The sequence below is a fragment of the Acomys minous genome, assembly GCF_964271855.1.
Source record: "Acomys minous genome assembly, chromosome: 8".
Lineage (NCBI taxonomy): Eukaryota > Metazoa > Chordata > Mammalia > Rodentia > Muridae > Acomys > Acomys minous.
In genome coordinates, this window is record NC_140489.1 from 6,367,218 (window position 1) to 6,389,209 (window position 21,992).

Sequence of the window (21,992 nt, forward strand, 5' to 3'; positions counted from 1 at the left end):
CTTCCTCAGAATCTTCTGCATTTTGGATGAATATGGATGAAGCTGGAAGTCTTTATCTCAAATAACATAATGAAGATTGGGAAGAACAAACCCACCTGTTTCTGTCACATGCAGGAAGTAAATTGTGTGTGTGTATGTATTAGGGGTTTGGGCTTCTTTGTGTAGGTTTTAAAATTGGATTTAGAATGCTAGGAATGGAAGATTTCTTAAGTGGATGACAAGGGTGAGCAAGGACAGGGTAATAATCATAATGTGAAAGCAAAGGTGAGAGGTGGTGAGAAAAAGGGATGACTAGAAGGGAAACAAGACAACTGGAGAAATAAGACCAAAATCTGACTAAAATTCATCTAAAAGGAACTGTTATACTAATTGTATAAATTTCAGGAAATGACATCAAGCCTAAGACAAAGACAGTGATGTGTTGTCTGATATAAATATGGAAGATGAGAATGGTAGACAGAATTTGAAGAAATCACGGGGAAACTTCAGTTGCAAAACAAATCAGTGTGCTGCAAATAAAAATGTCTGCATTGCAAACACTGAGTGGAATACCAGCAGTGACAAAGGATGACATAATTGCAAAACTCCTATGCCAAGAAGAAAGTGGTCTCTCAAAAATTACTAAAATTTAGAAAAGTCTCAATTGTCCTCATCACAGAAAAGGAATTCTGAGAACTTTTCCATAAAGTCATGACCCTGTCCAAGAGCCACATCAGAGAGAAAACATATCCAGTTCAGGAAATGGGAAAAACTGAGCTCTTCTATAGAAACAAAACTGTGTGAGGAGCTATTTAATTTCACATTTGTACTGGGAGACATAGCAGGATAAACACACAGCATGTTGTGTGCATGTGCACAACAGAGAACTATATAAAGTATGAAGGATCCTTAACAATGGAAAGCTGCATACAGAGCAACCATTCTGTGTTAACTTCTGTAACTGTCCACAGCCTTTGATGTCTTTTATCAGCTCTGAGCACTGCTTCCTGCCCAGGTACAACAACATAGCCTGCTACAGCAGGAAGACATGCAAATGAGGCTTCTCTGTGCCCATGAAAAACAGTCCTGCCCTGACCCTGCAGCTCTGGCAGAGGAGCTCAGCCCTGGATTCCCAGATCCTCCCATTCAGTGATCAGCACTGAACACAGACCACTCACCATGGACTTGGGGATCAGCTTGGTTTTCTTTGTCTTGATTTTAAAAGGTAATTTATGGAGAAGAGATGCTGTGTGTTGTGTGGGCATCAGAAAGAGAAACATTACAACTGTTTCCTAACCAGTATTCTCCATGTTTTCAGGAGTCCAGTGTGAGGTGCAGCTGGTGGAATCCGGCAGAGGATTGGTACAGCCTGGAAAGTCCATGAAACTCTCCTGTGCAGCCTCTGGATTCACATTCAGTAGCTACTGGATGATCTGGGTCCGCCAGGCTCCAGGCAAGGGGCTGGAATGGGTCGCATACATTAGTTCTGGTAGTAGTAACATCAACTACGCCGATGCCGTGAAGGGCCAATTCACCATCTCCAGAGACAATGCCAAGAACACCCTGTACCTGGACATGAACAGTCTGAGGTCTGAGGACACAGCCACATATTACTGTGCCAGAGACACAGTGACTGAATGACAGTGAGAACTCAGACTCAAACCTCCCTGCAGGGAGCTGATGGTCAGCAGGGGGCGCTGAGAACACACAGAGCTCTGAGTGACAGAGAGTTACATCCTGTTCAGAGTCCTGAAGGACATGGAGGGCTGGATTCTTCTGAGTGTGGGCTGCCTGTCCAAGGGGATTCTTTCTGCAAGTTCAGTGCATAGTAATCCTTGAATTGTCCAAGTGCTTATTCCACTTTCAGTTTTCAACTGTGATATGTGTATTTACAGTATTTTTTTCTCTGTCACTCTCTCTGTCTATATCTGTCTCTGTCTCTTTGTCTCTCTGTCTCTGCCTATTTCTGTCTCTGTCTCTCTGTCTGTCTCAGTCTGTCTGTCTGTCTGTCTGTCTGTCTCTCTCTCTCTCTCTCTCTCTCTCTCTCTCTCTCTCTCTCTCTCTCTCTCTCTCTCTTTCTCTTCTATTAATCTACACTATACTTTTGAAAAAAAATTCCATTAATTGGCCTGGATCTCAGCATCTGGATAGTTTGGCTGGCTAATTAGTCCCAAGGAACACACACACTGTCTAATGGGGCCAGAGTGGGATTACTTCTTGGCTACCATACCTACCTCTTTTTGTACTTATGAAGCACCAAGCTCAGTTCTTTGTTCTTATGTGGTAAGAAATTTAAGCATAGAACAGTTTCCACAACACATAGACTATTTTAAATGTAGGAAAAAGTTTGACTTGAAGAAATGCAGAACATCACACAGGGCAGACAGGATACTGTATGGGGACCAGGATCAGATCCAGAAGAAGCAAAGGACACATGAGACTGTGGAAGTCAAGACTCAGGGCAGAGACTCAGTAAGATTCCACCACTAGAGACTGTGTGAGATTCAAGTTAGAGCCAACAGGGAAATCAGGCAGGGCCAGTGATCCATTATCCCAAATGACCTTCAGTGTCTCCTTCATCCTCACACAAACCATACACAACAGAACCATCCCTAACCAGCTGTAGGGCTGGTAATAAAAAGTGTGTTAGGCTCCTGCACTGAGAAGTGAGGCCAATGTAGGTAGTGATTCTTACTGAGTGAGACCTAGATTCAAATAGCTTCTAACCCACTCAACAGGTAATGTGTCTTTTCTTCCTCTCTGTTTATTTGCTAAAGTTTAATTTTATAGTGCTCTTGAACATAAAGAACATAAATTATTTCCTTTTAACATGTGAATCTTTTTCTTTCCTCCAGGCATCTAAGGATTGTGTTTACAATTCTACCCCTGATCATGGTGTAAAGAATCTTTCACTCATTCTGACTTAAGGATCAGCATCTCAAACACAGATGTACTCTTGTGTGGCACTTAGCAGTAGAATAGAGCATTGTTCTCCAAGGCATTCTGGGATCACGTGGATGGAGTCACCAAAAACAAGTAGGATGAACTGGAAGCATTATGCTCCTGGCCTTGATGTAAGTATGGCAGATTGTCATGGAGTGTGTGCTCTGTGATGATGACACAGCTGTGACTTCAATACACTGTTGTCCTGTGAGTTTTGGAGAAATGGAAGGAGAGAACTCTGTATTCACCTGTTTGCCCCTTTTTCAGAGATTTGGAAAATGAGGCAGAAGCCATGAGTGAACCTACAAAGTGATTCTACATACTCTGCCCTCGTATGCCTGTCTGGGCAATTCACCCATATGAGAACAATGTTCATGTTCCTGAGAGGGAGCTGGGGCTTTAACCTCAGGCCCATGACAGCTTCCCAGTCTCAGCTGCAGTAATGAATGACTAGGTAACTGAAGACTGGTCCAGACCAGCTCGTGCCTGAGCCTGACAATTTCATTGATTTTGCCTAAATTTCCAACGGACATTTCTTAAAAGATTCTAAAATTTTGGTAACAAATGTCTTCTTAGAGCCAAAATCCAAAGACCTTTAATTGCTGTATATTTGTAAATATATATAAGTCTTTGCAGAATAATGCAGAGAAGGAGACTGGAAAACTGAGAAACAAGATTGAAAATTGCAACACTAAAGCAAAGGAAGAGAGGAGTCAAATGCTCCTAAATCCTCATTTTAAAAAAGGAGGCCACTGGAATAGGACTGAGCTGTCTACAAGACAAAGGCCATCATCACACTCCCCATCTCCCTGTGTTGAATCTGTCCTCACTAAGCTCATTCATCAGCCAAGGGATTCTCAGACTATGTGTGCATCACAAATATTTTCTTAACTGTTATTTCCCAATGGGCTCCTCAATCCCCTTTGTGTCACTTTTCAGAGTATCCTATGTGAAGACAGGAGAAGGATCAAAGTGATGGCATGTCAAAGAAGTCTATCAAAATATACACTATAGCAAAATGAACACTTCAAATTTATGCTTCTTGTTTTAAGACCTTTGGGTGGCAACTAAATCAGAATTTTTTATTGTTACTTTATTTTCTCTGCACACCTTGGGATGCCTGACAATGTTACAATTATGTATCTGTTGACGATGGAGGCACCTGATGGGCCCGCATTCTGAGACCATCGGCTGCCAAATTATAAGAGGTTTTTTACATGGTCCTAAAAACACAATGATAGTATATCATCAGCCAAATATGGAAATTATGTGTATCATCAGGATTGAAGTGACCAAGGTCACTGGGATGTGTTACTGAAGTCCAGTCCACATTAGTCTCACAACCATTTCTGTGGTTAAGTAAAGAGCACACACGTTTGGAAAATCATGACTTTCTACACTGCTGCCCTAAGCATCAGCTTCAGCATCCAGGTTCCTGACCTCCTTCACTTCCTTCCCTGATGATTGTTTATGATGAACAATGATGCAGAGAATGAAAAGCTGTGGAAATATGTGTCCTCTGTAGGAAAGCATGCGTCCCTGAAGGTAAAGGGAAGAGAGAGGAAAGGACATTGGGCACTAGAAGGCTGGCTGATGCAGGGGATGGATGAGAGATGGATGTCTCTAAGCTTTTTTGTTTCACTCTCAGGGAGGTTCTGCACTGTGAGGAAGGAATCCCGAGGCACAGGTGTTCTAAAGGACCTCAGCCTCCCACTCCTGCTGTGCCCAGTGTCACTGCAGAGCTTAGGTCACTGAATGAGAAGCTCCACATGTTGATTCAGCACACAGTTTTCACAGTCTTGGGACTCTCATCACAGAAGCCATAGAAATGAGTCTGAGTCAAGTGCACAGTGATCAGGCTGTGCTTCTGTGGACTTCAGCTCATCAGTGTAAGGAAGCCAGCATGGAAATTGGGGGCTCTCGCCTGATGACTGCTGTAGGAAGTGGCCTCACTGCTTAGATAGGATGAGGACCCAGCAGTATGATCCGAGCACTCTCCATCTCTGAGAATATTCTGTCACCTGTTACTCTTATACAAAGAGAGGTCACCAAGGACTCTGATTAATTATGTTTTTTAAACACTGCTTAAAGACTCTAATGTCCACCATTTGAGATTTCTATTGCAGGTTTGCCACATTGATGGATAATGGTGAATCTCATTATTCACTCACACAATCTTTGAAAATCTCAAAATTAAAATTATTTTCATCACAAATACAAAACTCTAATATTATCGATGTTTCATGTTGGCATTCACAACCTGAAACAGGATGTCTTGCAGCTGAGTTAAGCACAGTTATTGTTTAAAATATTTTTTTATTTTTACATATACATTTATATTATTCACATATATACAATAAACTACCTAAAGCAAGAAGAACCATGACACAATCTGGAGCTATATAAATGCTATATTCTTAGTGTTTTGGATATTTGTATTTGACAGCCTTGAAGAACACATCTTTCCTATCATGGTGCCTCTCAAATTCTAAATGTAAATCAATCTCCGTCACATCTTGTCATTATCAACTTAACCCATCTATCTAGATGTAAAAACATCTTAATCCCTAAACAACTATGCTTCATTGTAAAACTAAGCTACCTGGTCTTCAACTCCATCAGAGACATGGGAAGGAATGAACGTGAATACCTGAGCATGCCAGGAGTGCATGTTAGTAGCTTTCCAAATGAGAGGATGATAGAGACAGTTTTCTACCTGAGTAGTGGCCCAACTCCCTCTATTATGTTGGAGCAACTTCTTCAGCCTTTTGACAGACATACTTATGAGGCAGGAACTATTGAGGACTTGCTTATGTTGTCCTGGCAGAGTTTGGCCATCAACTCTGCATGCATGCAAGCTTGTACTTTTTTTAGACAGAATTTTGTCTATGATAGAATTGAGGACATTTTCCCCAGTGGCTTGTTTGCCACATTTGAAGCCATCTTCATAAGGACGTTCTGATGCTGATCATCCTCTTTGAGGGAGACTGTGTGTTGCCAGGAATTAACCTGTCTAGTTGTCTGTGAGTCTTTCAAATAATAAAAACATTTTAAAACACCATATTATGCATGTTTTTGTTTTTTTTGAAGACCTTTTCTAACTATCCTACCTTAACTTTTTAGAGAATAATATCTAAGATGTAAACCTTCTGATAAATGTAGACCAGCAATTGATATGACCATGATCTTGTCATCTAATAATAAACATATATAACTTATTTATCCTTAACAGCATGCAATAGAACTTTAAATATGGCAGAAGTGAACCTTCTATTATAATTAGGTTATATGGGCACAATACCACTTATTAGTACACACACACACACACACACACACACACACACACACACACACATATATATATATATATATATATATATATATATATATATATATATATATACACATGTGTGTGTGAAGAATAAACTTACATTTGAATTCCAAAACACCGTATTACAATTATTTTACTGGACCCTTCCATGGAGAATTCAACCTGCTTTTATCGAGTTTTGGGCTGATTTTGATGTGTTGAATTCGTTCTAGTAATATTTCTGTGATTTTCAAGCATTTGCAACTATAGGAAGGCAGGTTTTTCTCTGTGTCTTAAACATAAAATCTGTATTCTATATAACTTTTCAGCAGTGAAAACTGACAATGTTATTGGTCATGAGCTCAGAGATAATAAATCAACAAACACCACGATACAACCTGAACACATAGAAAAGGTTTTCTAGTCTGAATTTGTGGTCTCTCAGGGAAGTGCTAATTAACTTCAATCCTGTGGGATAAGTGTGAGAAGGTTTATAGCCTGAAACACCACATTTGGAAACCATCACCCTTAAATACAGAATGATGGCCTGAAGAAACCAACACTGAAATCCAAGGAGACTCACTCCTTCTGAACCAGTCACACATTGATCTCAATTGTGAAACATGTTTATACATAATTTACTTTTAAGCAGTTCTAGAAATCAGAAGGACATGGTTATCTTTTAAAATAATTTCAATCAATGTTTCAGAAGAGAATATGTGGACTCAAGTGTGAAGTGGATTGAACTAGAATGACTTTGTTACCTCGATGTTTCCTGTGTACTTCTGTGGCTCATGTGACACCTCACTTGAGAAAACTGTGAACAGAGCCCATCAACTGTGTTTCTCTTAGAAGGAATTTCTTAGTGAAGAACTGCTTGCTGTAGGATTGGACATTAAGCACAGATAATAACTGACTACACAATTTTCTGAAGGTGCTGAGCTAACATGATTTCCATAATGCATTTGTTTTTTCACTAATATTATCAAGATATGTAATGATTTAACATGTTCTTTTATATAACCTTATATGTTCCTGTGTGTGTGTGTGTGTGTGTGTGTGTGTGTGTGTGTGAGTGTCTTTCAATATCCCTATGCTTTCCATGACCTTATGTTAAGAGTGTCTCTACACACAGATTCCTGACCTTTCTTAGAGGATGACCCTGCACAGATCCTCCCACAATCACTACATGACTTAGCTCAAGAATATGGGTCCTTCCCCCTGCCCATATGACAAGTAGGCACTGTGTTATGATCAATCAATACATCCTGCCTGTAAATCTAAGAACCTTAATATGCCTTACCCCTAAAACAATAAAATGAGCTTCCTCTTTGTGCTAATTCCCAGAAGCATTTTCCATTATACTCAAGGATGTACAAATGCCATCCATTGCTTCTGCTGCCTTATTATCATGGCCCAATGGCCAAGAACACCTGGGGAAAGTAGGGACAACAAAATCACTATAGAGCTTCCTTTTAATGGCTTTGGACTTTTGTTTTGCAGTCTTGTCACAAGGTGGTGTTTTGCACTTTAGACTAGATTCATCTAAAAATTCTTTATTATACAAATGATTTCCTAGTGTGTCTGGCTTTAGGTTGAGATATTAAATACACTTGGACTTTAGTTTTGTGAGGAGTGATAAATAAGAGTCTATTAGTATTTTTCTACAAGTGAACATCCAGTTAGACCAGCACTGTTTTTTCAAGATGCTCTCTTATTACCATTGTAAGGTTTTGTCTTCTTTGGCAAAAATCAATTGTACAGATGTGTGAGTTTATTTCTGAGTCTTCAGCACAATTCCATTGATCCACGTCTGTTTCTATGCCAGGACCAAGACAGTTTTGTTCTTGTTGCTCTATAGTACAGCTTGATATATGTGATGTGGATAACTCCAGAAGATATTTTGTTGTACAGGTTTGTCTTAGCAATTCAGATTTTTTGTTGTTTTTCCAAATGAAGTTGAGCATTGTTCTTTCAAGATCTGTGTTGAAATTTGAAAGGGAATTGCATAGAATCTGTAGAGTACTTTGGGTAGGATGGCCATCTGTTAGAAAAAATGGGAAAGAGCCTTGAGCTCATTGGCACAGGAGACAACTTTCTGAACAGAACACCAACAGCGCAGGCCCTTAGATCAATTATTAATAAATGAGACCTCATGAAACTGAAAAGCTTCTGTAAAGCAAAGGACACTGTCAACAGAACAAACAGACAATGTACAGACTGGGAAAAGTTCTTCCCAACCTTACATCTGACCAAAGGGTAAAATCCAAAATATAAAAAGAACTCAAAAAACTAAACACCAGCGTTACTAGATACTAGGATGGCTATTCCAGCTTGTGTCTTGGGTACCTATGCTTAAAATACCTTTTCCCAACCCTTTCATCATAAGTAAAATTTATCTTTAATGCTGAGCTGTGTTTCTTATATGCAACAGAATGATGAGTCCTGTTTATACATCCATTCTGTTAGTCTGTGTCTCCTCATTGGGGAGCTGAGGTAATTGATGTCGAGAAAGATTAATGAACCATGGTTATTGGTTCCTATTATTATGATGTTGATATTCGTTGACTGTGTGTCTGTGAGTGTGAGCTCCCTTCTTTTGTTTTTGTAGATGTGGTGTTATTTGTTTCCTTTGTTTCCCTGGGTAATGTTACCCTCCTTGGGTTGGAGTTTTCCTTCTAGTATCTTCTGTATAGCTGGACTTGTGGTTAGGTACGGTTTGATCTCAGATTAGTCATGGAATGTCTTCTTTTATCTATTTGTGGTGATTGAAAGTTCTGCTGGGTATAGTAGTCTGGGTAGGCATCTGTGGTCTCTTTGAGTACATGACATCTGTCCAGACCCTTCTGGCTTTCATAGTCTCCATTGAGAAGTCAGGTGTAATGATAAGTTTGCCTTCATATGTGACGTGCATTTTTTCTCTTGCAGCTTTCAATGTTATTTCTTTTTTCTGTGTGTTTACTGTTTTGATTATGATGTGTGGGAGGATTTTCTTTTCTGGTCCAATCTGTTTGGAGTTCAGAAGGCCTCATATTTATTTATCTGCATTATTCCCTTAGATTGGGGAGCTTTTCTTCTATGATTTTCGTGAACATATTTGCTTGGCCTGACAATTGGGAGTCTTCTTTTTCTTCTATTCCTATGATTCTTAGATTTGGTCTTTTCATAGTTTCCCAGATTTTTTGGATATTCTCTGTCAGGAGGTTTTTAGATGTAACATTTTCTTTGACTGCTGTATCCATTTCTTCAGTCATAGCTTCTATCCCTGACATTGTTTCTTCAATTTCTTGAATTCTGCTCTTAATGCTTGTGTCTGTAGAACCTTTCCTCTTCCCTGGGTTTTCCATTTCCAGTATTATCTCAGATTGTGTCTTCTTTATTGAGTCTTCTCCACATTTAGGTCTTGAAACTTTTTGTTCATTTCCTTTTAATGTTTGATGGTAGTTTGTTGTCTTTCACTAATTTCTTGAAGTGATTTGTTCAACTCTTTCACCTCTTTCTTTTATACTCCTGTTCTAGTTTGAGGAATTTAATTTCCTCCTTAAAGCATCTAACATTTTGATAACCCAGATTTGAAATCCTTCTCCTGTGTATTGTTGGTGATAGTATCTCCAGGACTGGCTGTTTTGGTGAGCCTGCTGCTTTCTGGTGATGTCCAATGGTCCTGGGGATAGTTGTTCCTGTTCTTACTCTGACCTCTTCCTGTTGCGATATCTCTGGTTGGAGCCTGTGTTTGGTGGCTGCTTGAAGACCTGGAGCTCTCTGTGTTCTTTCTGGGTGACCTGGGGTCAGATCTACTTCTGTTCCATACTGTTGTGTCTGCTTTGGGCTTGGAGCCACAGACGCTGGGGTTTTGGTGAGAAAAGGCTCTTTCTGTGCCTAGGGATTTCATATGCTGCTCGCCAGCCAGGCATACCCAGTAGCATGGTGGCTCTTTGTCTACCTGAAGCTTTGTGAGGGTTTTCTGGGAGACCTGATGTAATATCTACTTGTATTTTCAACTGTGGCATCTGCTTAGGGCTTGAAACCACAAATGTTGGTGGATTTTCTAAGCCAAGGATCGATCTGTACCCTGGGATTTCAGACTCTGTGTGCACACATAGGATCTCTGATGGTTGCTTGGCCAGCCATATCCTTCTGTAGGTTTTTAGGTGACTTGTGGTCAGATTCACTCATGTTCCATACTGTGGTGTCTGCTCAGAACTAGGACCCACAGATGCTGGAGATTTTGAATGACAAGGCCCTTTCAATGTCCTGTGGATTTCAGAAGCTTCCCCTCAGCCAGGCAAGTGTGCCTGAGACCAGGAGCCAGAGGCTGCCCACCAGCCAGATGGGTGGCATTAGCCTTCCAACCGGTGAGGACCAGAGTCTTTCTGTGGTATTTCTGGGCGGCCAGAGGCCACATTCAACCTGTTGGTTACAGGTGCTGGTGTTTTCTGTGTCTCAGCTCAGTCTTAGGTGACATAATGGTCACTGCTGTCCTGCAGCTGAAACAAGGTGTGTGGTAGGTGCCTGTGTGTTGGATCCCTCCCACATACTACTTCATTTTATGAGGTTTTGTGAACAGCTGATTTTACGATCCCTCAGCAATGCAATAATAATCTTATTTAGGATCCTTGATTTGTGATGTGTTTCAAACTGTAAAAAGACAAGGAGAAACATAAAAGCACACACAGACAGACAGACAGGCAGATGGAGACACACACAAACAAACATAAATCAGGACCTCCTCTCCAAGTAGGAAGTTCCCATGTGTGCAGGGAAATACTCTGAGCCCACTGACATGACAGGAAAGTCAATCCCGTGTGTCTCCTCTTAGACAAACATTTATAATCACTTATACTAAATGTTTGTGAATTTCTCCCTCACAATTGGGATTTCCTAGTGAGTGAAAAAAGCAAAATTTACATGATTGATACTAAGATAAAAGTTTAAGGACTTCCTTAGTGGGACTTTCACATGACTAAGAGCCAATGGGCATCATAAGACTAAATTTCATCCTCAGCTTCTGCTGGAATTGACAGGGACATACACATGCACTGGGGATGTGCTACCCTCTTCTGCCTGCACAGCAGGAATATGGACCCATTTAAGGTTTTGTACAATGTGAATCATACAATTTCCTGTCATATGGAACTGCATATCCAGGCAGAAGCAAAAATATTCCTGATTTATTGTGACTACTCCCTCAGAAACCTCAAGGCACATCTCAGACACTTGGAAACGTAGTGGAATGTTAATTCAGACCATGGCTGTTCTGGCAAGAGATCACATCCAAAGACCTTCTAGGTCTGTATGATCCAGCTAGAATACAAACATGCATTAATCCAAGAAACAGAGGCAAACAGATCTGAGTTCAAGACCAGACATGGATAGAGCCAGAATCATGTTAAGAAAAGTGTGGGTCCAGGTGTGGTGGTGGTACACGTCTTAAATCCCAAACAAGGGTAAAGTTAGTTTGCAGAAGGAAGCACCCATGTTTGAAAGTGATGTCTAATTGAGCAGCAGAAAAGTTCATGAATCACAGACGATTTGACAGAAGAGGATACTCCCAACCCTAAGGAGAACAGTGTGGTAAGGGAAGCTACTTAAGAGGCAGTTTTTCAGAGGAGAAGGCAGTTTTTCCAGAACAGTATTAGAGAGGGTGCTGCAAAGAGAGAACTCAGGTGAAGACTGAATGAGCCAGAAAATGAGAGGCCAGAAGATTAGAGCAGATTGCTGACTTAGTGTGAGGCCAATCTGAGCAATTCCAGGCCAAGAGAGAAGCTAAATTAAATAAATCAGCTGGTAGAAGAGTTCAGGCACAATAAGGGTCCTGAACTAGCCCGTCCAGTGTTCAGAAATAACAAGTGAGGGTGAGTTTGTTAAGAAGTTAATCTCAGATGCTGAAAATATTCTAGGCCTCGATTAGATTGAATGGAAGCTAGAAGCTGCCAGGTCTAGATTAGTGTTGGCAGAAGGAGGCAGTAAGACTGTTTATACAACAATTTAAAAAGGAGAATTGAATTACTTTTGCATGGAAATGAAACTAGCATTCTTGCTGTGTTCTTCCTTTTATCCTCTCAGGACCCTCCCCCAATGCAAAGCAGCCCTCAGTCTCAGGCTGAAAGCCCAGGCCTAGCTGAGAAGCCCCATGTCCTTCTCACTGGAGCCTCCATCACAGCATGGCTGTCCTGCTGCTGCTCCTCTGCCTGGTGACCTTTCCAAGCTGTAAGTGTTTCAGGGCTTCAGAAGAGGGACCTTGGCATGTCATCTATGGGATGTGTGAGTGATTGTGATCTTAATTTGTCACCAGGTGCCCTGTCCCAGGTGCAGCTGAAGGAGTCAGGACCTGACCTGGTGCAGCCCTCACAGACCCTGTCTCTCACCTGCACAGTATCTGGGTTCTCATTAACCAGTTATAATGTACACTGGGTCCGCCAGCCTCCAGGAAAGGGTCTGGAGTGGATGGAATTTATAAGGAACATTGGGAGCACAGAGTATAATTCGGCTCTCAAATCCTGGCTCAGCATCAGCAGAGACACCTCCAAGAGCCAGGTCTTCTTGAAACTGAACAGTCTGCAGACTGAGGACACAGCCATGTACTACTGTGCCAAAGACACAGTGTGGAAACTCAACTCTGAGCCTGCACAAAAAAACCCTTTCTACTGGCATGCTCAAACCAGCAGGGGGCACTGAAGCCAAGCATGGACTTTCTAGATGATTACATTTAAGGAATTTAAGACTAGCTGCATGCACTTGTATTTCAATACTAAGAACAATAGTTTCTTATCCCAGGCAAGGCTATCATGTAAAAGCCCTTCTCCCTGTCATATCCTACCAAACTTGGCTTTTGTTGATATACTAAAACAAAATATTTTACCCTCAAATCATCTAATCTATTCATTTATTTCTTGGTATCAGACTAAATGGGATACAATTTTATATGTCCATATAAATGCATATATATATATAAAACCTTTTATATCCATATACATGGAACATATAAATTATATAGTTATATATTGTCTATCTATAGAATTATATAATATATACATTTTATATCCATGTATGTGGAACATATAAAAGTATATATATATATGGGTTAAATTATAACATATTGATATATATATATAAAATCTTATATATGCATATATGATATATATTTGAATATGAATGTGTGTGTATGTAAGTGAATATGCTTATATTTTAAAAAGAGACTGAAATTATGGCAGTTGATAATTGGAATTTTTTGGAAGAGAATTTGACACTTTTGAGTTTTCAGTAATTCATCCTTTGTACTCTAGCTCTTGTGACAGACAAACTGAAGCTTCCTGGAGATACTGTGATTTTCCAAGGTTGCTTGGAAACTAAAATCTCCATTATTTCCTTCTTCTGAACCAAAAGGACCCAAAAAATATTTAGTTGGTTGTCATTTTGACATATTTAATTTTTAATGCGCTTTCTCATGGTAAAAATTACCTTACATCTCACAAGCCAAAATTATGGATTTTCATCAGGTGTGTTGTGTACCTCAAATCATGAAATTCGCAGACACCTGTGTATACTTTCCAGCTGGTGTCAGCTACAGTCCCTGCCCCATCTCTCCTCAGCCCTTCCCTCAGACAGCTGAATCTATGGTGTTAAGTTCTTGTTGGTGCTTTGAAGCTTACAAAGCATCCATAGTTACTCTTCATGAAATCTGGTGCAGCTGACAGAAAGAACCTGGTGTCTCTTACGTGTGTTGGAAAAGTGTCATTCAGATTCATTGTTGGCTGAGGGACCCATGCTAAAGTACTTGAGCAGCTTTAAAAAGGAGAAGAGAATCTGTTCATCTGAGACTGTGGCTCCTCTGGAAACTCCTCTGGTGACACCAGTGCTGTGTGATGAAGCTTCGGGGCCAAATTGAGCAGACTGTTAAAATCCGAAGATCATTGCAGATAACAGTGAATCCTAAAGTTCCACACTGTGCAGAAAGCAATGGATCTGCTGCCATATTTATCTGGGTCAAGTTGAGCATCAGCCTACATGCTTGGAAGTAAAACTGGATGAGCAGGACAAATTTTTTAAACAGATCGATTAGACCAAAAATATGTCAGAGCCAAGGACAAGCATTTCTAAGTCTCAAACATTTCCATTTGACCAAGAAAATATAGGACATATTCTTGACATTCTAACACTGTGGACCACAAGAGCATCTAAATATCCATAGAGTTGTAAGTTTTTGAACAATTAAGCTCAGACAAGTATTTTCCTCTGGAGTAGAACAGAAGTAGCAATGGTAGGAGGCTGGTCCTTGAAATACTCCTCTTGATTACGTCTTCTGATTAGTCCTAGGGAGTTAGAAAGAAAACATAGCCAGGTGATGTGACACAGAATCCTGGCAACTCCACACCTCAATCCAAAGCACCAGTGTGAGAGTCCTTGTAGTGTGTCCCCTGATAGCAAATGATAAGCAGGCATGACTTCAGTGATGCTCTTTCCCTAATTCCATCTGATCATGAGGAAATATCACCCTGATGTCACTGTCAACTAAACGAAGGTAAATAACTAATTTATAAATCATGTATGATGTTTCAGTAAATAGATTTTACAGGAATAACTGAAGGCCCCAACAGTTCTATTGCTCAGAGAGATGGTCACAGGTAACTTGATTGACCTGATTCAGTCTGAGCAGACATGAAAATAAAATTCATCTGTGCCTCATACCCTCAAATTTGTCATGTTCTGTTACCATATTAAGTAACACTATTACTATTCCCACTAGTTAGTTCTTTGAGTGAATTATAGACTTTTCAAATTGTTTACTTATCAGGAAAAGCTAAAAAATATTGATACCTCTAAATTATTCTAAGTGATGCAAAATACTCAGGAATTAAAATGTCATAGACTACATTATAATTATGAATCTACCAGTGGTATATGTAGTAATGTAATAAACCACTTTTAACATTTAATAAAATTTAGGTATACTTAAAAGTTGGTATAATTTAAAATGTAAAATAAATACACTATTTAGTTAACATTTATCAAAAAACTTCACTACAGTTCAGTGTATCTGACAACCACAAGGGAGATGTTATTAATCGGTTTATTTTTCTTCCGCTTGTATATTTAGAAACATTCCTAAACTATTGTTGTCAAGTGATGTGTGAACCTAGTTGTATTCTGCATATCATGATGTTTTCACATACGTGTACACAGTTAAGGGAAAACACACATATTGTCAGGTGATGCCTAATAAAATCTACCCTCTCTATCTATGATTAACACAATATATTAATTGTTGTCAATATACATATGGCTCAATTTTAAATAATCTCTCCCATATGCCTTTTTAGTCTTCTCATTCTGCAATCTGTGAACCATAGTCAACCTTCCAACAATTTCAGTTTGCCTGAGATCAGTTTCTTAGGTTCTGTTAGATTAAATGTTCTCTTTTTATATTCATGTCTGGTTGTCACTGATAAAATGTGTTCTAAGCTCTTCAAGTTCAATGTGATATTTAGGCCATTGTAAACAGACCTGCATCAAACAAAAGAGGGAACTACTTACCGATGCTGGAGAAGCAGTTCAGAAGCTGAAGAGTTCTTAAGTGGTATACATGAGGACTTAACTCAATGGGTAAAATTTCAAAATCACATTCCTCGTTTTGATTAATAGCATGTTTCAACTATCAACGCCAATGGTTAGGATATTGTTTGTCACATAACAGAGAGCAATATCATTTACTTTCTCAAAATCAATTCATTTTTATCACCTGTGTGAGGTGTGAATCAAAGGATGACACAGTTCAGACAGCACAGAAGTCTGAGGTCATGTCCTCTTGCTTGCACATCATTCTGCCCTCCATCCTGATATGTATCAGTCACCTGGACCAATGAATTTGAGTAGAAGAAGTTGCAAAAAAGCCCATATCTCTAATCACCAGAGAAATAAAAATTGAACCCTAACTGATAATGGTATGAGTTACATTCAGTAATAGAAAGAACAAAAACAAATATGGATGGGTAAAAACAGGTCCCTATGGCCTGACATGTGAACATGGTTCCACTACAATGCTGGCAAATACCATGTAGAACACTCACAGTTAGAAACCTCAGTACAACTGGCAAAAAAGTCTCACATACAGGCTGGCAGCGATGAAAGTGACATTTTCATTAAACACAGAGATTTGCATTTTCTTGTTTTTTCTCCCTCTCTTCTTGCTTGCTGTTCTTCATCATTCTAACTCTCTTCTTGCTTGCTATTTCCTATCTATCTATCTCTTCATGCTTGCTGTTCTCCATCTATCTATCTCACTGTCTGTCTCTCTTTAGCTTACTCTCTCATGTTTCTTACTTGCTTGCTATTCTCCTTAGGCCAACACTAGTATTTTATTTAAAGTGAAGTTCAACTTTTTAGTACAGATTATATCATGATTTTTCCCATCTTTTACAATCAACAGCGCATTCAAAACTCAAAAAACAAGAGAAGAGTCTAACAAGGAAATACAAACAATTCTGTATAAAGTAAAATAATACATAAAAAGAAAATCAATTTCCAAGCAATGCTCAACATAACCTGATTATTACTTCTGCTTAAACAATACTCAGGAAAGTTTAATCATAAATTTTCCTGTATTAAAGCCATTGTGTTTTCAAGATGGCCACAAAAACAGGGTTTGAGTTAAATGTTCTCTAATAAAGAAACAACTTGACTTACACCCAATCCCAAGCCAACAGGTGTGCTATCCAAGCCTACTCTAACTGCCAACAGGTCCTTCATTGTAAAGATCTCCAAGGCAGGATGCTGCAAGCCCACCTTCTATTCCTCCCAAAGTAGATTGTAAAGGAACATTAGACTGTCTAGCCAGGAACAGTTATGCCAAAGTCTTAACTTTTCTTTCATGCAGTTTCTGCTTGGGTGCTCATAATCAGAGCAAAACATTGTATCATTGTATCATTCTGGCCTTTGGCCAGATGGCATCTTTCAACATTCTCTGTGGGAAGAGTTTTCCCTGTATGAATTTACTTAGCAAACTTTCTCAAGCAAATCCACAACATCTGTTTTGGATGTCTAAAGATCATGCCAAACAGTCAGAGGTCTCTGAAACTTTGTAAAAGAAAGCCTCTATGATTTATCCTCATGTCTGTGGCAGCGGATTTCTCTAATTGTCTCTGTTTCTTTCAATGTTCATTGTATACAAAGAGAACAGTCAAATAAATAACATGTTGAATGGCTGTGATGTTTTGTATTATACAGATTAGCATGTAATATGGCAGCAATGCAGGCTATGGAAGTTTTATGTGGCTTAAGTCTCAATGCCACAAAAGGAAACAAAGGCACCTGATAGATATTCTCATCCAGCATGGATTTGAAGGAAAACTTAACAGACCAAATGAATTCAAATACTTCTTACTTTGAGGCAATAACATACTTCTTTCACAGCAAACTTTCAATAGATATTATAAAGTGAGCAAAAGGTAACCACTACATCTTGGATTCTGGGTTGATAATTTCTCCACAGCAAACTGAAGCTCATTAGCTAAACTTCTTCAATAACACAGCCAAATATTTTCATGTTTTATTATTTTAAATACATCCCAAGGTAAGCATTTTTTATACTTAGAGTCTGTTTGCATTGCAAATTTGTGAACAAACACCAAGACTGTACTGGCTGTACATAAGCCTCAGGACACACAAGCTTCTGAATTGATGCTGATCTTTGCAGCTCTCAAAGCCACAGCCTCCACACTAGGCTGCTGAGCTGCCAATACTCACATACTCATCCTCCTCAACTCTCCCATAAGTCCTGTCAACACCCCTTCTCAAAATAGTGGCCTCTAAACCATAACAGATTTTGTTCTACATGGTGATGGGTTCAGCGTGGACTGGGAAAACGCACTTCCATAACAATAATGGACTTAACCTCTGAACCTGTAAGCAAGCGCCAATATAATGTTTTCTCCTATAAATATTGCTTTGGTCATGGATTCTTTTCACAGCAATATAATAGTGATTCAGATAGGGACAGATAAATTGTTAAGAGAGCATTGTAAGAAAGAAAGAGAGAAAGAGAGAAAGAGAGAAAGAGAGAAAGAAAGAAAGAAAGAAAGAAAGAAAGAAAGAAAGAAAGAAAGAAAGAATCAGAGAGGGGAACCAAGATGGATGTGCTGATGTATCATGGTATCAAAGCAGCAGAAGAGCAGTGATTATAGAATGACTGACAGGCCGTGGCTGCGGATACCAAAACTACAATGTCTCTGTTTCCCAGATGAGAGGAAAGGCCATGGTGAGGGGAAAACAGGTCCAACCTCAAGTCACTCTGATGATGCTGAGGAAAGTCCCAGGGTACCATAGGAGTGTCTTCTCAGCCTCTGACCACAGGCTTACCTCCACTGTTCTGTGGATGGATACTGTATGGCAACCAATGTACACAGCTTCAACCTCAGGCCTTATGACGTCTAAGATCTACAGAGACAGCCCCAGCTGCTATTTCAAAGAGAAGTCCATCTTCCAAAGGACAAAATCATGTCCTCTAAGCTCAAAATTCTCCAACATAACTGCAAAGAGCAAGAACAGATCTGAGTGCAGTGTCTGGGCAGCTGTAGCTCATTAACCATAAAGCAAGAGAGCCAGTCACAGGGTATATGACTCCAGAAACTGCCCTGGTGAGAGGAAAGTCCCAGGCTCCTGATTGGTGCTAAGTATCATCCATCAGAGGAGAGTTTCAGGCAGATCCCTGAATACCACCAGACTGTCAGAGAATGAATTTACCCACCAATCTGAGAAGAGCTCGTAGAGGAACATCCAGCTCTATCACCAACGCTCTTACCAAAAAACTCAGAAATCCACGGGGCAAGGAACCACCAGTTAATGCCAGAGACAACCAGATGGGTACGGCCAGAGTAAAAATGCAAGCAACAAAAGCCAGAGCAACATGTAATCTGCAGAACTCAGTTATCCACCAGCAAGCAGCCCTGATACAATAACACAAAAAAAAACACAGGGAAATGACATTAAATATATGCTAATGAAGATAAGTATGGCTTTTGAAGAGGAAGCCTTTAATGAAATACAGGGATATACAGCCAAACTGATAGAAATGTTAAAAGTGGAAATGAGTAAATCATTCAAAGACATGCAGAAAAATACAAAAAATAAAATAAAATAAAATAGGTCAGGAAATGAATTAAATGGTTCAATATATAAAGATGGAAATAAAAACAATTAAGAAAGCACAAACTGAGGAAACTGTATAGAAAGAGAACATACAGCAGAAATACATAGGTAAGCATCACCAACAGAATACAAGAGCTGGAAGGAAGATTCTCAGGTGTGGAAGATACAACTGAAGAAGTTGATACACCCATCAAGGAAAATGTTAAATCTAAGAAATTCCAGACACAAAACATCCAATTAACAAATTACACAATGAAAAGATGACACCTAAGAATAATAGGAACAGAAATGGATCCAAGGCCCAGAAAATAGTTGCTACAACACTGTTGGAGAAAAACTCCACAATCTGAAGAAAGAAATACCTGCAAGCATGAAAGAGTCCTACAGAACATCCTCCCAACAAGTAATAATATAAGCACTAAATGTACAGAACAAAGAAAAAATTAAATGCTTCAAGGGGAAATGCCAAGTAACATAAAAGGGTATACCTATCAGAATCACACAAGACTTCTCAGCACAGACCATAAAGCCAGAGGAACTGGTCTTACTGTATGTATACATGGAGTAAATGTAAATAGATTCATATTTATAACACTGCACAAAACTAAAGTCCATGTGGATCAATAGCCTTAAATGTAAAACTAAAAACCCTAACTCTTATAGAAGAGAAAGTAGGGAAGATTGTTGCACCCATTTACACATGGGACAACATCGTGAACAGAACACCAGCACCTTAGGCTTTAAGATCAACTATTAATAAATGGGACCTCATGAAACTGAAAAGCTTCTGTATGGCAAAGAACACTGTCAAGACAACAAAACAGTACCACAAAAACTGGGAAATGATCTTCACATTCCCTTCATCTGACAGAGGACTAATATCCAAAATATATAAAGAGCTCTAGAAATTAAACACTAACGAAACAAATAATCCAATTAAAAATGGGCTACAGAGCTAATCAAATAATTCTTTTGTAAATTGCACATCCCTCCTTTATTATACTCATCTGTGAAGTGTTAGTTCTGAACCCATATGGTAGGGTCAAGCCTATGGAACATGGTTCAGACAGTGAAAGACAAAAAGTTGGACATGATCAAGGGGCCCTTCACCTCTCCAAAACAAGGCCATGTGGTCCCCATCTGAAGCTACGAGATAAAGTTAAAATCCTGAAAACATAGTCAGTGTGACAGGTACTGGGGAAGGGTACAGAAGGCATAAGCAGGCAGGGAGGTTGTCCTTGCCTTCATATCTTGACCTTCTCTCAGCAGCCACACCTTCAGTGGCTTTGCGCACGGTCTCCTCATCTCCCAGGAACTGCATTTCCTGATGGGGAAATGAAGTCAAGCCTAACATAAAGACAGTGATTTCTTGTCTGGTGTAAAAGTGGAAGATGACAATGTTGGACAGAATTTGAAGAAATCATGGGGAGACTTCAGTTGCAAAACAAGCTAGTGTGCTGCCAATAACAACATCTCCATTGCAAACACTGTGTGGACGACCAGCAGTAACAAATGATGACACATTTGCAAGCCTTCTATCCCATGAAGAGAGTGTTCTCTCAGAAATATTTGAAATTGAGAAAAATGCCATGTGTGCTTATCACAGAGAAGGAATTCTGATAATGTTTCCATACATTCATGACCCTGTCCAACAGCTATATCAGGGAGAAACCATGTCTAGTTCACACAATAGGAAAGACTGAGCTCATATATAGAAACACAACTGTGTGAGGAGATATTTAATTTTCTAATTATACAGTGGAGTCATACTAGTATATATACACAATATGTTGTGTGTATGTACCCAAAGGAGAACTGAATAAAGTATGATGAATATTTAACAATGGGAAGCTGCATACAGAGCAACCATTCTGTGTTAACTTCTGTAACTGTCATCAGCCTTTGATGCCTTATATGAGCTCTGAGCACTGCTTCTTGCCCAGGTCCAACAACATAGCCTGCTACAGCAGGAAGACATGCAAATGAGGCTTCTCTGTGCCCATGAAAAACAGTCCTGCCCTGACCCTGCAGCTCTGTCAGTGGAGTTCAGCCCTGGATTCCCAGATCCTCCCATTCAGTGATCAGCATTGAGCACAGACCACTCACCATGGACTTGGGGATCAGCTTGGTTTTCTTTGTCTTGATTTTTAAAGGTAATTTATGGAGAAGAGATGCTGTGTGTTGTGTGGACATCAGAAAGAAAAAAATTGTGACATTTTTCTGACCAGTATTATCCATGTTTGCAGGAGTCCTGTGTGAGGTGCAGCTGGTGGAGTCCGGTGGAGGCTTGGTACAGCCTGGAAAGTCCATGAAACTCTCCTGTGCAGCCTCTGGATTCACATTTAGTAACTATTATATGAGCTGGGTCCGCCAGGCTCCAGGCAAAGGGCTGGAGTGGGTCGCATACATTAATTCTGGTAGTAGTAACATCAACTACGCTGATGCCGTGAAGGGCCGATTCACCATCTCCAGAGACAATGCCAAGAACACCCTGTACCTGGACATGAACAGTCTGAGGTCTGAGGACACAGCCACATATTACTGTACCAGAGACACAGTGACTGAATGACAGTGAGAACTCAGACTCAAACCTCCCTGCAGGGAGCTGATGGTCAGC

General features: G+C 39.7%; 2 gene segments (V, D, J or C); both read left to right on the forward strand.

Moving 5' to 3' along the window:
- LOC311603962 (Ig gamma-1 chain C region secreted form-like) overlaps positions 1–21,992 on the forward strand; it is a 615,341-nt gene that overhangs the window by 247,679 nt on the left and 345,670 nt on the right.
- On the forward strand, positions 1,097–21,944 carry LOC311603394 (immunoglobulin heavy variable 3-11-like). The segment is given in 2 exons: positions 1,097–1,204; positions 21,622–21,944.